This window comes from Typopeltis vanoorti, chromosome 4 (genome assembly GCF_054136105.1).
Source record: "Typopeltis vanoorti isolate ZY-2024b chromosome 4, IOZ_Tvanoo_1.0, whole genome shotgun sequence".
NCBI classification, from domain to species: Eukaryota; Metazoa; Arthropoda; class Arachnida; order Uropygi; family Thelyphonidae; genus Typopeltis; species Typopeltis vanoorti.
This window is the reverse complement of record NC_143552.1, coordinates 64,923,358-64,936,868: the sequence shown is the minus strand read 5'-3', so window position 1 is coordinate 64,936,868 and position 13,511 is coordinate 64,923,358. Positions and strand designations below refer to the sequence as shown.

Here is a 13,511-nt window from a genome sequence, read left to right as displayed (position 1 = left end):
TTTCATGAGAAATGACATATGTGATTTTTTTTTTTTTTATGCTGAACCCATACACAAGAGGTTGGTTGATCAACCTATAGTATGTTAGTGTCATGTATGGGTAGTGTGCTGAGGAAGGAGAAACATTAATATTTGATTTGAAGGTCTGTATACCGTATTCCTTGGGAAACACATAAGGGGGACACTGTTCAACAATACATTTCTGCTACTGTTGAACAGTAGCAGGAATGAAGGAGGAGGAAAAGAAGCTTGTTCTGTGGGTTTCAAGGTGCACTGTGAAGAGATATTGGGGAGCAGCTGCACAATGTTCCAAAGGACTTAGTACTGGGTGGGGGAATAATTCATCGTATTTTAGATGAACATTTGCCAAGGAAATATTTACAGAATACACATATTGGAGAAAACCAAACATCTGTGTGAAAGTGGGAGGAGTGAGTTGGTAAGCGATGGGTTATTAATCAATCTAATTTCCTTCCTCTGTATTGAGTTAAGCATTTTATGAGAGCTCTTAGGAGCCCCACTCCAAATGTGAGAGCAGTATTCAAGCTGAGGAAGATTTGTGATGTGTATAAGGTTAGCAGTTGTTTGGAGGTTTTTTGGCTTGAGGAAACAGTGCCTTTTTTTTCTTTTTTTTTTCTTTTTTTTTTTTTGGAGGCAACAGTTGTGATGTGTTTATGCCAGGAAAGCCTTGATGTCAGGGTGATTCCAAGAGAAAGCTCATCCTGTCTAAGGATTAGAGTGTTGTCAAGGATAATAGCAGAAGAAAATTGTTCTTTTTTGTGAGAAATAAGGCAAAAGTGGGTTTTGCTAGCATTGAAATTGATGATCTTATGTGAACCCCATTGGAGGATGGCTTGGAAATCAGAATTATGGGCAATGGAAACTGATGCTCTGTAAGTTAAGTTGAGGTGATTCGTGTAGTGCAAGGTTAGTCAGATGAAAGGGAAGAGTGCAATGTGCTGTCATCTGCAAAACTGTGTGTTGGCTTGGTGGTCCACTGAAATAGGTAATTTATATATAGAAGGAAGAGATGGTGAGAGAATAGAACCTTGTGGAACCTCAGCATTAGTTGGATAGTGAGAGGAATAAGGAACCATCCACCATTCACACATAGCATGTGTCCATTCAGAAAGCTGGCAATCCAATTGCAGATGTCATGGAACAGACTAATTGATGGTCTATCCCATGATATCAAAATGAGATTCACCAAACTTCTTCATTGTTTGTCCAGAGATGGGGTAAATAAGTAAATAGTTTTCCTGTTGGTCACCAGTGGAGGAATCCATACTGGAGGTCATTTATTAGCTGGGTGATTTCAAGGATGCAGGATTTGATGGTGCTCTCTTTAGAAACTGTTCCATCACAAAAGAAATAAAAATAAATTGAAGTTACATGATGCGAGATATGAACCATTAGGATAAAATATATAGTTGGTTGTTTCAATTAGCCAGAAGGTGCAAAAGGAAGATGTGAATGACATGGATTGTCAAATTATTATTATTATTCAGGCCTCCATGGAGTCAAAAGACTCATCGTGGGAGGTCCTTCCTAAGAACATAAAGTCTGTCAAGACTCATCGAGGGGGAGGCTCCCCCCCCTCAGAGAAACACAAAGTCTATCATACAACTCCTTAAACTCATTGACCGTTCTCGCTCTCACCACTCCATCAGGCAATGCATTCCACGGTTCAACCACCCTCCACACAAAGAAACCACTCCTCACCCTCTTGCTCACAGTTTCCTTTCGTAACTTCCAGGGATGGCCTCTTGTCATCACTCCTTCCTGCTGTTCAACCAAGCAAAAGAACTCCCTAGTGTCAACCCTGTAACCACCTCTCAACAGTTTAAAAGTCTCAATCATATCACCTCTCCTTCTTCTATCCACCAAACTCTGCAGTCCACATTCCCTCAGCCGATCCTCATAACCAAAATTGTACAGTCCTGAAACCAACTTTGTCATCCATCTTTGTATCCATTTCACAGCTAATTTATCCCCTTCAAATCCTGGGGACCAAATCTGAGAACAATAGTCCAAGTGTGGTCTGATCAGAGACTTATACAACGGAATGATAACCCTCTTATCTCTGCAGGTCAGTGTCCTTCTCATAATTGCAGCAATCATCTGTGTTACCTTCACCACCTTTGCAATATGTCCCCTAAACTTCAGGTTTCTATCAATCATCAACCCCAGATCTCTTGTCTCCCCTACTTCGTCCAGTATAACTCATCCCATAGAGTATGCAGCATCCCATCGATGTTTCCCAAACCTCAAGACCTTACATTTTGCTGCATTAAACCAAAACCCCCATTCATTTGCCCATCTATTTAGCTTATTTAAATCCTCTTGCAGGGCTACCACATCTGCACTATTACTAATAATCCTTCCCAGCTTTGCATCATCTGCAAACAACTGAATATCCCCTTGTAATCCACTGACAATGTCATTGATATAAAGGTTAAACAATATAGGTCCTAGTAAGAGCCCTGTGGGACCTCACTTGTAACCCTCTGCATCCTTGAAACTGCTCCACCATACACAACTCTCTGATACCTATCAGACAGCCAATCCTGAATCCAGTTGACCAATCTGACATCCAGATCCATGTGCTGCAACTTAAATATCAGCTTATCATGTGGCACCCTGTCAAATGCCTTCACTAAGTCTAAGAAAATTGCAGCATATATCTTTCCCTCATCTAATGTTCTTGTAACTTTATTATAAAAGGATAGCATATTGCTAAAACAAGAGCACCCTTTCACAAATCCATGTTGACTCTCACAGATAACATTATCCTCATCTGCCCAATGCTGTATACGGTCCCTCACTACTTTCTCCAAGATCTTAGCAACTACTGATGACACACAGACTGGCCTATAATTAGACACTTCCAGTCTGTTACCACCCTTATACAATGGCATTATCTTACCTTCCTTCCATTCCCTGGGCACCTTTGGCGAAGCCAGACTTTCATTGAAAAGCCAGATTAAAGGCACTGTCAGTTCCCTAGCACATTCTCTCAAAACTCATGGTGAAATACCATCCAGTCCCAAAGCTTTACTGACATCCAGAGTACTCAGTATTATTTAGGAGTACTGTAACATCTCTACGCTGCATGGAACATGTCAGGAAAGAACTATTCCACAACAACAATTGGTTTCTGTTGCACGACAACATGCCCGTGCACTGTCTGTAAAGCAGTTTCTGACTACAAAGTTGCTCTGTGTGATCGATCATACCCCCTATTTATCAGATTCGACTCCTGCAGACTTTTTCCTCTTCCCGAAGATGAAATGTGCCTTGAAAGTGGAATGATTAGGAGACACTGAGGACATCCAAAACAGCGTGACCCAGAGACAGAAGGAGGTTCCCCATTCAGAATTTCCACCATGCCTTCAAACACCTATATGACAGATGTAAATATTTGTGTGGATTAGTGGAAAGAGATTATTTTGAATTTGTATAACTGTCAATTCCATATATAGTCCTTTGTTTTGATACTTCATAGGCAACTTGGAGCAGTGCCATAGCAAAAGAAATGGCAATGGAAAGATAATAGTATGTAGGAGAAATAATCAAGAGGTATATATGGAAAGTAGTATCAGACTGCATATTCAGGATAATCTTCTGTTGGTCTTGTCTTTCCTTTATAATCTACCAAACCAACACGGATATAAACACACAAGTCAATAATGCATACGCAAAGATCATATCAACATTCAACACAAAAACTAGAGGTTAATAGTAACCACAAAAATAGAGACTCGAACAATTTGCACTGATGAGTAGGATCTGAAAAATGAGTTTGCAAAATATTTATATAGCTACAACAAGAAAACAATTAATGAATCCTTCACACAATTGCTAAGAAAAAAGATACAATAAGGCCATTCCTTCTATTAGGAGAATATCTAAGAAAAGAGAGAAGAACAAACACCACAAAAATATTGTATTCTCCAAGAGAATACAATATTTTTGTGGTGTTTGTTATTATTGTATTCTCCAAGAGAATACAATATTAAGGCTCCATTCTAATTACCCACAAATAGCATAAAAAAGCATACTTAGTTACTCTAACAATCCCCTATCTCCCTTGGCTCACCCAGAAGGATAGCAAATCCAGAACTTTACACTGAAAAGAGGAAAAACAGACTATACAATTCCAATAAGGAATTGTATATCTGTTTTTGGAGAAAGTAGTGAAGGACCATATACAGCATTGGGAAGATGAGGGTAATGTTATCTGTGATAGTCAACATGGATTTGTGAAGGGGCACTCTTGTTTTAGCAATATGCTAGCCTTTTATGATAAAGTTACAAGAGCATTAGATGAGGAAAATGCATATACTGCCATTTTCTTAGACTTAGCGAAGGCATCTGACAGGGTGCCACATGATAAGCTGATATTTAAGTTGAAGCACTGCAACTTAAATATCAGCTTATCATGTGGTTGTCAGATCAGCTTATCATCTGGTTGTCAGATGCAACTGGATTCAGCATTGGCTGTCCAATAGGTATCAGAGAGTTGTGTATGGTGGGACAGTTTCAAGGAGGCAGAGGGTTACAAGTGGGGTACCACAAGGCTCAGTACTGGGATCTATATTGTTTAACCTTTATAACAATAACATTGTCAGTGGATTGCAAGGAGATATTCAGTTGTTTGCAGATGATGCGAAGCTAGGAAGGATTATTAGTAATAGTGCAGACGCAGCACTATTACTAATAATCCATTACTAATAACCCCCATTCATTTGCCCATCTAGATAGATGGGCAAATGAATGGGGGTTTTGGTTTAATGCAGCAAAATGTAAGGTCTTGAGGTTTGGGAAACATTGATGGGACGCTGCATACTCTATGAGAGGAGTTATACTGGAGGAAGTAGGGGAGACAAGAGATCTGGGGGTTGATGATTGATAGAAACCTGAAATTTATGGGACGTATTGCAAAGGTGGTCAAAGTAACACAGAGGATTGCTGCAATAATGAGAAGGATACTGACCTGCAGAGATAAAATGGTTATCACTCCGTTGTATAAGACCCTGATCAGACCACACTTGGACTATTGTTCTCTGATTTAGTCCCCAGGATTTGAAGGGATAAATTAACTGTGAAAAGGGTAAAAAGGTGGACAAAGATGGTTTCAGGACTGTACAATGATAGTTATGAGGATCGGCTGAGGGAATGTGGATTGCAGAGTTTGGTGGATAGAAGAAGGAAAGGTGATACAATTGAGACTTTTAAACTGTTGAGAAGTGGTTACAGGGTTGAGACTGGGGAGTTCTTTCGCTTGGTTGAACAGCGGGAAGGAGTGAAGACAAGAGGCCATCCCTGGAAGTTACAAAAGGAAACTATGAGAAAGAGGGTGAGGAGTGGGTGAACCATGGAATGCATTGCTTGATGGAGTGGTGAGAGCGAGAACGGTCAATGAGTTTAAGGAGTGGTATGATAGACTGTGTTTCATAGGGAGAACCTCCCCTCGATGAGTCGTGATAGACTTTGTGTTTCTTAGGAAGGACCTCTCATGATGAGTTTTTTGACTCCAGGAGGCCTGAGTAATAATCATATCACTCTTCTTCCTCCTATCCACCCCACTATAAACTGCATCTTCTCAAGCTTTCTTCATGTTCAACATTCCAGAGATCAGAAACTATTTTTATCAGTCACATCTCGACCATTACCAACGTATCTTCATTTTTTTCAAAACAAGTGAAAATCTGCACACAGTAGTCCATATGTGGCCTAATCAAGGCCTTAAATACAGTAATCCCTTGATTAATGCATCATTTGTTTTCGAATTTGATTAGTGCGCCTCTAAAATTCAATTAGTGCACCTATATACATCTTAAAAATAAGTTACAGATTTTAAAAATTTTCTATCCATACATTTTTATGGCTATCTATTTTAAAAAATCACTCACCAGAATGAAATAATTTAGTTACCGATTTAAAACATTTTACAAAGTTATTTTAATGGCATACTACACTATGTATATTATGGTCCAAATTTTTACCGCCAAAATTTATGTCATCTGCTATAGTACGCCTACAGATTCGAGACCATTTGGCACTTCTGTGCATGTTGCAAAAAGGAGAATCCATTCTGATAATAGGGTAATCACTCTGTCTTCTGGGATGAGTTGTTTATTATTATCACACGTCGGAAAATTACCTTCTCTTTTATGATTGTTGTAGTTTTTAAAGTGGTAACTATTTTGCTTGTATAACAGTTGGGAAATTTTATCTATAAAGCAAGTGATTTCATGTGTTGGCAACCAATTCCTACATCCATTTCTTTCTCCCTTTCAATGATAACATCCAAGTTAATTAACTCTCATTCTGAAGAATCGAGTGATTCCGACCTGATAAATTTAGATGCACAACGGGAAGATCCCGAAGAATATGAAGAAATTTAACCACTGATAGTCAGCCAAAAGAGATTTCACAGAAACAATTTGAAAATATTTTTTGTACAATCGAAGTTTTTAAGCAGCAATGCTCAGAGGCTGACCCTGATTAAGAGAGAAGTAGTAAAATTTGCAGAAGAGTAGAAGAGGCAATTGGGCCATACCGTCAGTTGTATGAAAAAAAGAAACAAAATGCCAGCCAAACTACGTTAGCTCAATTCTTTGTTAAGAAGTAGAATAATAAAATTTATATTCTGAATATGTTTTATTGGCTTTCAGCTTCATGGTTTTCCTTTAACTAGGTCCTGAGACATACCTTAATTCCTTTATAAAAAAATTGAGGTTCAAAAAAGAAATTTGAGGGACGAATTATGCTTTTTCCCATAGGTTATTGTATTTGATTATTGCATTTTCGATTAATGCGCCTGTTTTAAAGAACGCATTAGGTGTACTAATCGAGGGATTGCTGTACTCTTTGGAATCTGAATATCCTTATTTCTAAAGTCACTGAAATCTGCATCATTGCCAGAATTTGTTGTGTTATCCTCATAATCTTGGCAATGTGTCCTCTAAATTTTAAACCCTTATCCACCATCACCTGAAGATCACTTATTTCTTCCATCTCCTACAATATATTCTCACCAAGAGTAAATCCCATCACTGCTGTCCAAGTTTTAAAATCTAATGTTTCACAACACTGAACTGGAATCTGCACTGTAGTGCCCATTCACTAAATCTCTTCAAGTCTTCATCTAATGCCACAACATCTGCTCTACTTATCATAGTTCATCCCAACTTTGCATTATCTGCAAACATATCCCCATTCAAATCTTCCTCAATATCAATAACATACAGCATTGGTCCTAAAACATACCCCCTGAGACACACACCACTAGTGACTTTCCTCTTTGGGGGATACTGCTCCCCCATACATAACTTGCTGACATTTATCAGAAATCCAATCTCCAATCCAATGTGTTTGTCTAATATCCAACCCCATCCACTCTAGTCTGACTATCAACTTATCATGCAGTAATATCACTTTCCTTTGTCCATTGGAGCTGTCACCTTATTGTAATAAATAACCAGATTACAAAAACATGACCTTCCTTTAGAAAATCTGTGTGCTGTCCATCAAATAGAATGCAACTGTTGACAACCCCAGTTCTTGATCCTGGTTCTTGCCAGCTACTCCAACATTTTAACCACAACACCTGATATACAGATTGGCCTATAATTTTATGCTTGAGTTCTGTCACCTCCCCATATGAAACAGTACAATCTTGTTCTTCCTTCCACTCCATTGGAACTTGATCCAATGTAAAACTCATATTAAATGAATACACGTCAAGGCAGAGGTCAGCTTCCTGGTACATTCCTTCAAAATACATAGTAACATATCAACAAATCCTACAGCCTTATCCTAACATCAACTTTGCTCAATTCCCCCATATACCTCTGACTAACTGACAGTCAGTCTCTCCTTCTCATCATCCACTGCTCTCAAACTCTTCATGATGCATTCAAAAAGATGTGAAAAACCTTTGTGAACTGTTCATAAAATATCTCAAATATATCCTCCACAGCAGTTGTCCTTATATACAATTTTCTCCAAACAATGCCATACTACCATAATCACTGTTTTCTTGCTGTCTATATATTGAAAGAAATCTCTACAGTGCTGTCATAGTGCACTTCTGCTACCTTATCAACCGAGTCACCCTGCTTGCCAATTCTTTATACAACTCATGGAATTAATTATTACAACTCATCTTATGTTGTCTCCTTGAAAGGTATATGTGAAACTGTATATGTGAAATATAATAAATTTAGTTTAATCCTTTATCCAAGTGTGAGCAAACAAATTTGCACCTGAAAGTATCTTCAGGACTGGGGTAAGGTGGTACAACACCAGGCAACTCGTTGCAAAGGTGGAGCAAGCTAACATTACTCCTATCTTAGTATCTCCCATAATGCAAAACACATCTCCTTGCAGATATGTATAATGTTATGCATTAAGGGAAGGTACACTACCCAGACTAGTTTCGACCTTTATTGAGGTCTCTTCAGTGGGAGCCAGGCCCAAGTGGGGATACCAAGCAGAAGCATTAGCAAGGTCATCTCTACCTATAGGAGTTGCCAAACGGTGTGCCATCTTTTTATTAAATTACTCTGGATTTAGAGAAAGATGTTGAAAGTTTATTTTTCACTTGGTTAGACTATAATAAATTTTGTTTAATCCTTTATCCAAGTGTGAGCAAACAAAGTTTGTGCCAGAAAGTATCTTCAGGACTGGGGTAAGGTGGTACAATGCCGGGCAACTCGTTTCAAAGGTGGAGCAAGCTAACATCACTCCTATTTTAGTATCTTCCATAATTCAAAACACATCTCCTTGCAGATATGTATAATTTTATGCATTAAGGGAAGGGCCACTACCCAGACTAGTTTCGACCTTTATTGAGGTCTCTTCAGTAGGAGCCAGGTCCAAGTGGGGATACCAGGCAGAAGCATTAGCAAGGTCATCTCTACCTGCCCAATAGTAGAAATAACAAAATTAGTAGAAATAATAGTAGAATAGTAGAAATAGTAGAAATAACAAAAGTAGAAATCCCAATAGTAGAAATAACAAAAGTAGAAATAACAGAAACTAGTCTGGGTAGTGGCCCTTCCCTTAATGCATAACATTATACATATCTGCAAGGAGATGTGTTTTGCATTATGGGAGATACTAAGATAGGAGTGATGTTAGCTTGCTCCACCTCTGCAATGAGTTTCCCGGTGTTGTACCACCTTACCCCAGTCCTGAAGATACTTTCAGGCGCAAACTTTGTTTGCTCACATTTGGATAAAGGATTAAACTAAATTTATTATACTCTAACCAAGTGAAAAATAAACTTTCAACATCTTTCTCTAAATCCAGGGTAATTTATTAATAAAGGGTGGCACACCATTGGGCAACTCCTATAGGTAGAGATGACCTGCTAATGCTTCTGCCTGGTATCTCCACTCGGGCCTGGCTCCCACTGAAGAGACCTCAATAAAGGTCGAAACTAGTCTGGGTTGTGGCCCTTCCCTTAATGCATACCATTAGACATATCCGCAAGGAGATGTGTTTTGCATTATGGGAGATACTGAGATAGGATTGTTGGTAGCTTGCTCCACCTTTGCAAGGAGTTCCCTGGTGTTGTACCACCTTACCCCAGTCCTGAAGATACTTTCAGGTGCAAACTTTATTTGCTCACTTGGATAAAGGATTAAACAACATTTATTATAGTCTAACCAAGTGAAAAATAAACTTTTAACATGTGTATGTGAAAGGTATTATATACCTTTCACATACGCATGTTGAAAGTTTAGCCTTCTTTCTCTGTACTGCATGCTTAATGTCTTCATTCATCCATTTTACACCTACCTTATTTAACCCGGCATTAGTAAGGTGGGGTATTACAGTTATTTCTTTCTATATCTTTGAGGTCTGTGACACCCCACCTTACTAATGCCAGGTTAGCTTTCTGACCTTTGGAATTCATTTAGACATTGCTTCTACTAGACAGTTCTCGAATATTATCCAAGCAACATTCATCTCCTTTCCAGCAAACTCCTCATTCCATGCTACAGCTGCAAGTGGTTTCATGAGCTTCCCATAATCACCAGCCTTGTAGTTTCACATATACCTTTTCCTCAAAGAAGTCCTCACATGGTTGGCAACCACCAGTGACTCTCACCAACTGGAGGGAGATTTCACACCTTATTTATTATTATTATTATTATTATTATTATTATTATTATTATTATTATTATTATTATTCCTGGCACCTCCAAGGAGTCCAAAAACTCATCGCGGGAGGTCACCTAGAACTGTCTCAACCACTACACTGAACCTCTACTACGAATCATCTCCATCAACACCATCTACTGCCCACCTCCTCCACCACTACAACTAGTATTATTATGTTGGAGGTATAATGGATTTTTTACAACACTCAAAAAGAATTAAATTAGAATTTAATGCTTCCTATATTTCGTCCTAGTCACTAGGGCATCTATGGGGATTACAAAAACAATTAATGTAACATGCACACAAAAACTTACAATACTAAGCCCAACCACGTGGGTGACACTAAAGTCCTATCTAGGTGGAGCGCCCTCTAAGGGCGGTAGTAGGTGGCCTGGAATGTAAGGTGGGATCTCTGGTGATGAGTGTTTCCCAAATCTTCGGAAGCTTAATGCAACTGTATTTGTTAAGATTTGGTTGATTTCTGAGAGCTGCTGCTGCTTCTAAGAAAAGTCTCACTTTCTTGAATTTGCTGTGGTGGAGCATGGTGGTTTTCTTCCATGATACTCTGTGGGTGGTGTCCAAAACATGGTCAGCCAAGCCTGAATGGCCATAGTTGTGTTTAACGATGTACGACTTGTGTTCCTCCAGGCGGATGGATGCTGATCTGCCTGTCTGTCCAAAGTACGCAAGCTTACAGGAACAGGGTACTTTGTAAACTCCAGGCAGAGAGAGAGAGGAGGGAGCTGATCTTGGAATAACAAAATCTACAAGCAGATAGAAGGAACTGCCATGGGTTCCCCCCTCTCACCCCACCCCCCCCTTGCCAATTTCTATATGGAAGATTTCGAAAAACGAACCATAGACTCAGCCCCACTCAAACCTTCTATCTGGCTAAGATATGTAGATGATGTGTTCTCCATTTGGCCTTGGCCCAGACACATTAGACTCCTTCCTCGGTCATCTCAATAGCCTACATCCAAGAATTCAGTTTACTATGGAAAAGGAAAAGAACAATTGTTTACCCTTCCTAGACATTTTAGTCACGTGCCTGCCTAATGATACACTTGCCTTCACTGTATACAGAAAACCCACACACACAGGCAGATACATTCACAAACTCTTCCACCACCACCCCTCACAACAATATGGCATCATTAAAACCCTTACCAATAGAGCCCACAATCTTTGTTCAAGTGGAACCGCTCTCACTACTGAGCTTAACCACATACACAGAACTTTCCTCTCCAATGGCTACAGCGAACACAGTATCAAAAAAATAATCAATTCCTCCCCCATTCCCCGTCCCTCTCGTCAACAAGAATTTAAAAATGCCATCACCATACCCTACATCCGAGGCACCTCGGAAAAAATAGCCAAGATACTAAAAAAGTATAACCTACACACAGCATATAAGCCCTACCGCAAACTTTCTACCCTTATCCGTTCTACGAAAGATCAGCTCCCTCCTCTCTCTCTGCCTGGAGTTTACAAAGTACCCTGTTCCTGTAAGCTTGTGTACTTTGGACAGACAGGCAGATCAGTCCATCCGCCTGGAGGAACACAAGTCGTACATCGTTAAACACAACTATGGCCATTCAGGCTTGGCTGACCATGTTTTGGACACCACCCACAGAGTATCATGGAAGAAAACCACCATGCTCCACCACAGCAAATTCAAGAAAGTGAGACTTTTCTTAGAAGCAGCAGCAGCTCTCAGAAACCAACCAAATCTTAACAAATACGGTTGCATTAAGCTTCTGAAGATTTGGGAAATACTCATCACCAGAGGTCCCACCTTACATTCCAGGCCACCTACTACCGCCCTTAGAGGGCGCTCCACCTAGATAGGACTTTAGTGTCACCCACGTGGTTGGGCTTAGTATTGTAAGTTTTTGTGTGCATGTTACATTAATTGTTTTTGTAATCCCCATAGATGTCCTAGTGACTAGGACGAAATATAGGAAGCATTAAATTCTAATTTAATTCTTTTTGAGTGTTGTAAAAAATCCATTAAACCTCCAACATAATGTCCTCACAGCACTTAAGCCTCTACACAAGAACACTACAACTAGTATTCTATGTCTGTAAATTGCATGTGTTCTGAAGGGCCAATTTGTCTGTATGTGGGATGAAAAATCTGAGTTTCCGGGAGAAAAACCCTGCTACCTCCATATGAGATCGGCTAACTGACCTTCGATTGAAAATCGTCCAGATAAAGATTCCTCCCGTCACCGAGAATCGAACTTAGGCCTATTCCAATCGAAGGGCGCAATGTACCGTCGTTCTTCCAATTGCGCTATAGAGGTGCTATAATAATAATAACAATATAATAACAAATTTATAATAACAAATCTGATGAGATGATCAAATCCAAGACTCTCAGACAGTATGTAACAGTATGCTGTTACATACTGTCTGAGGTAGTTGTCCCTCAAATTCTTAAGAAACTCATTTTCTTTACTTCTATTTGTTATCTTGTGAACCCAATCTATATTGCCATAATTAAGATCACCCATAATGATCACCCTTTTCCTTTTTACTTTGGTAATTTGCTTATATATTTCATAGTCACTATCCTCCACATTACCAGGTGTATAGTAACAACTGACAAAGTATTTTATTCTATCCACCTCTATTTCCCACCATACTGCCTCAAAACCATTTCCACTATTTCCCCATTGCATCTCTGCTTTGTATGGACATAACTCTTTTGCTGTCATCAATAGCAAATTCTCTACCTCCTTTTCTTATTCATGAAATACATCATACCCTTCCATCACTATTTTTTCAAGGATGTCATCCTCATCCAATCATGTCTCACTTATTCCAGCAATTTTTGGGTGGACGAACTCAATCGATGCAACCATTTCATTTCCCTTGTTTCTGATAATTCTAGCATTCATATACAAACATAAGAGCTCATTCCTGGATCTATAACAAGTTTCACTGATTCCACTTATTAGATATGACTTCTCCATACCTTCCTAGCCATTTCTTTTTCTCCTTACTCATCCCAGAACAGTCCTTAAATCCAACTGTTATTTCTACATTCCAGGCCACCCCATTCCCTTGTCTGCACACATGTACACATCCTCTATGAGCAATCTTCTCACAGTGTGTTCCCATGTCCACCCTGAGTTTCTTTGTTTTCTGGTTGTCTTCTTACACACTTTGTTCTCTCATTTTCTACAATCATGCTACCCACCTCTTTATTCATGACTACCACTTCAATGTCTCCTTCCTTACTCTCCCACTCTATCACATCACTTCTTTCTGAGATTCATTCTCTGCACTCATTTCTCTAACTACCAGCATCAGTCTCTCCAAATGAC

The 13,511-nt window shown here is 39.3% G+C and overlaps 1 protein-coding gene across 1 annotated transcript in view; it reads right to left on the bottom strand.

Annotated features, from left to right (window-relative positions):
* LanA (laminin subunit alpha) overlaps nt 1-13,511 on the bottom strand; it is a 1,191,635-nt gene that overhangs the window by 700,544 nt on the left and 477,580 nt on the right. The gene's annotated exons all lie outside the window — the stretch shown is intronic.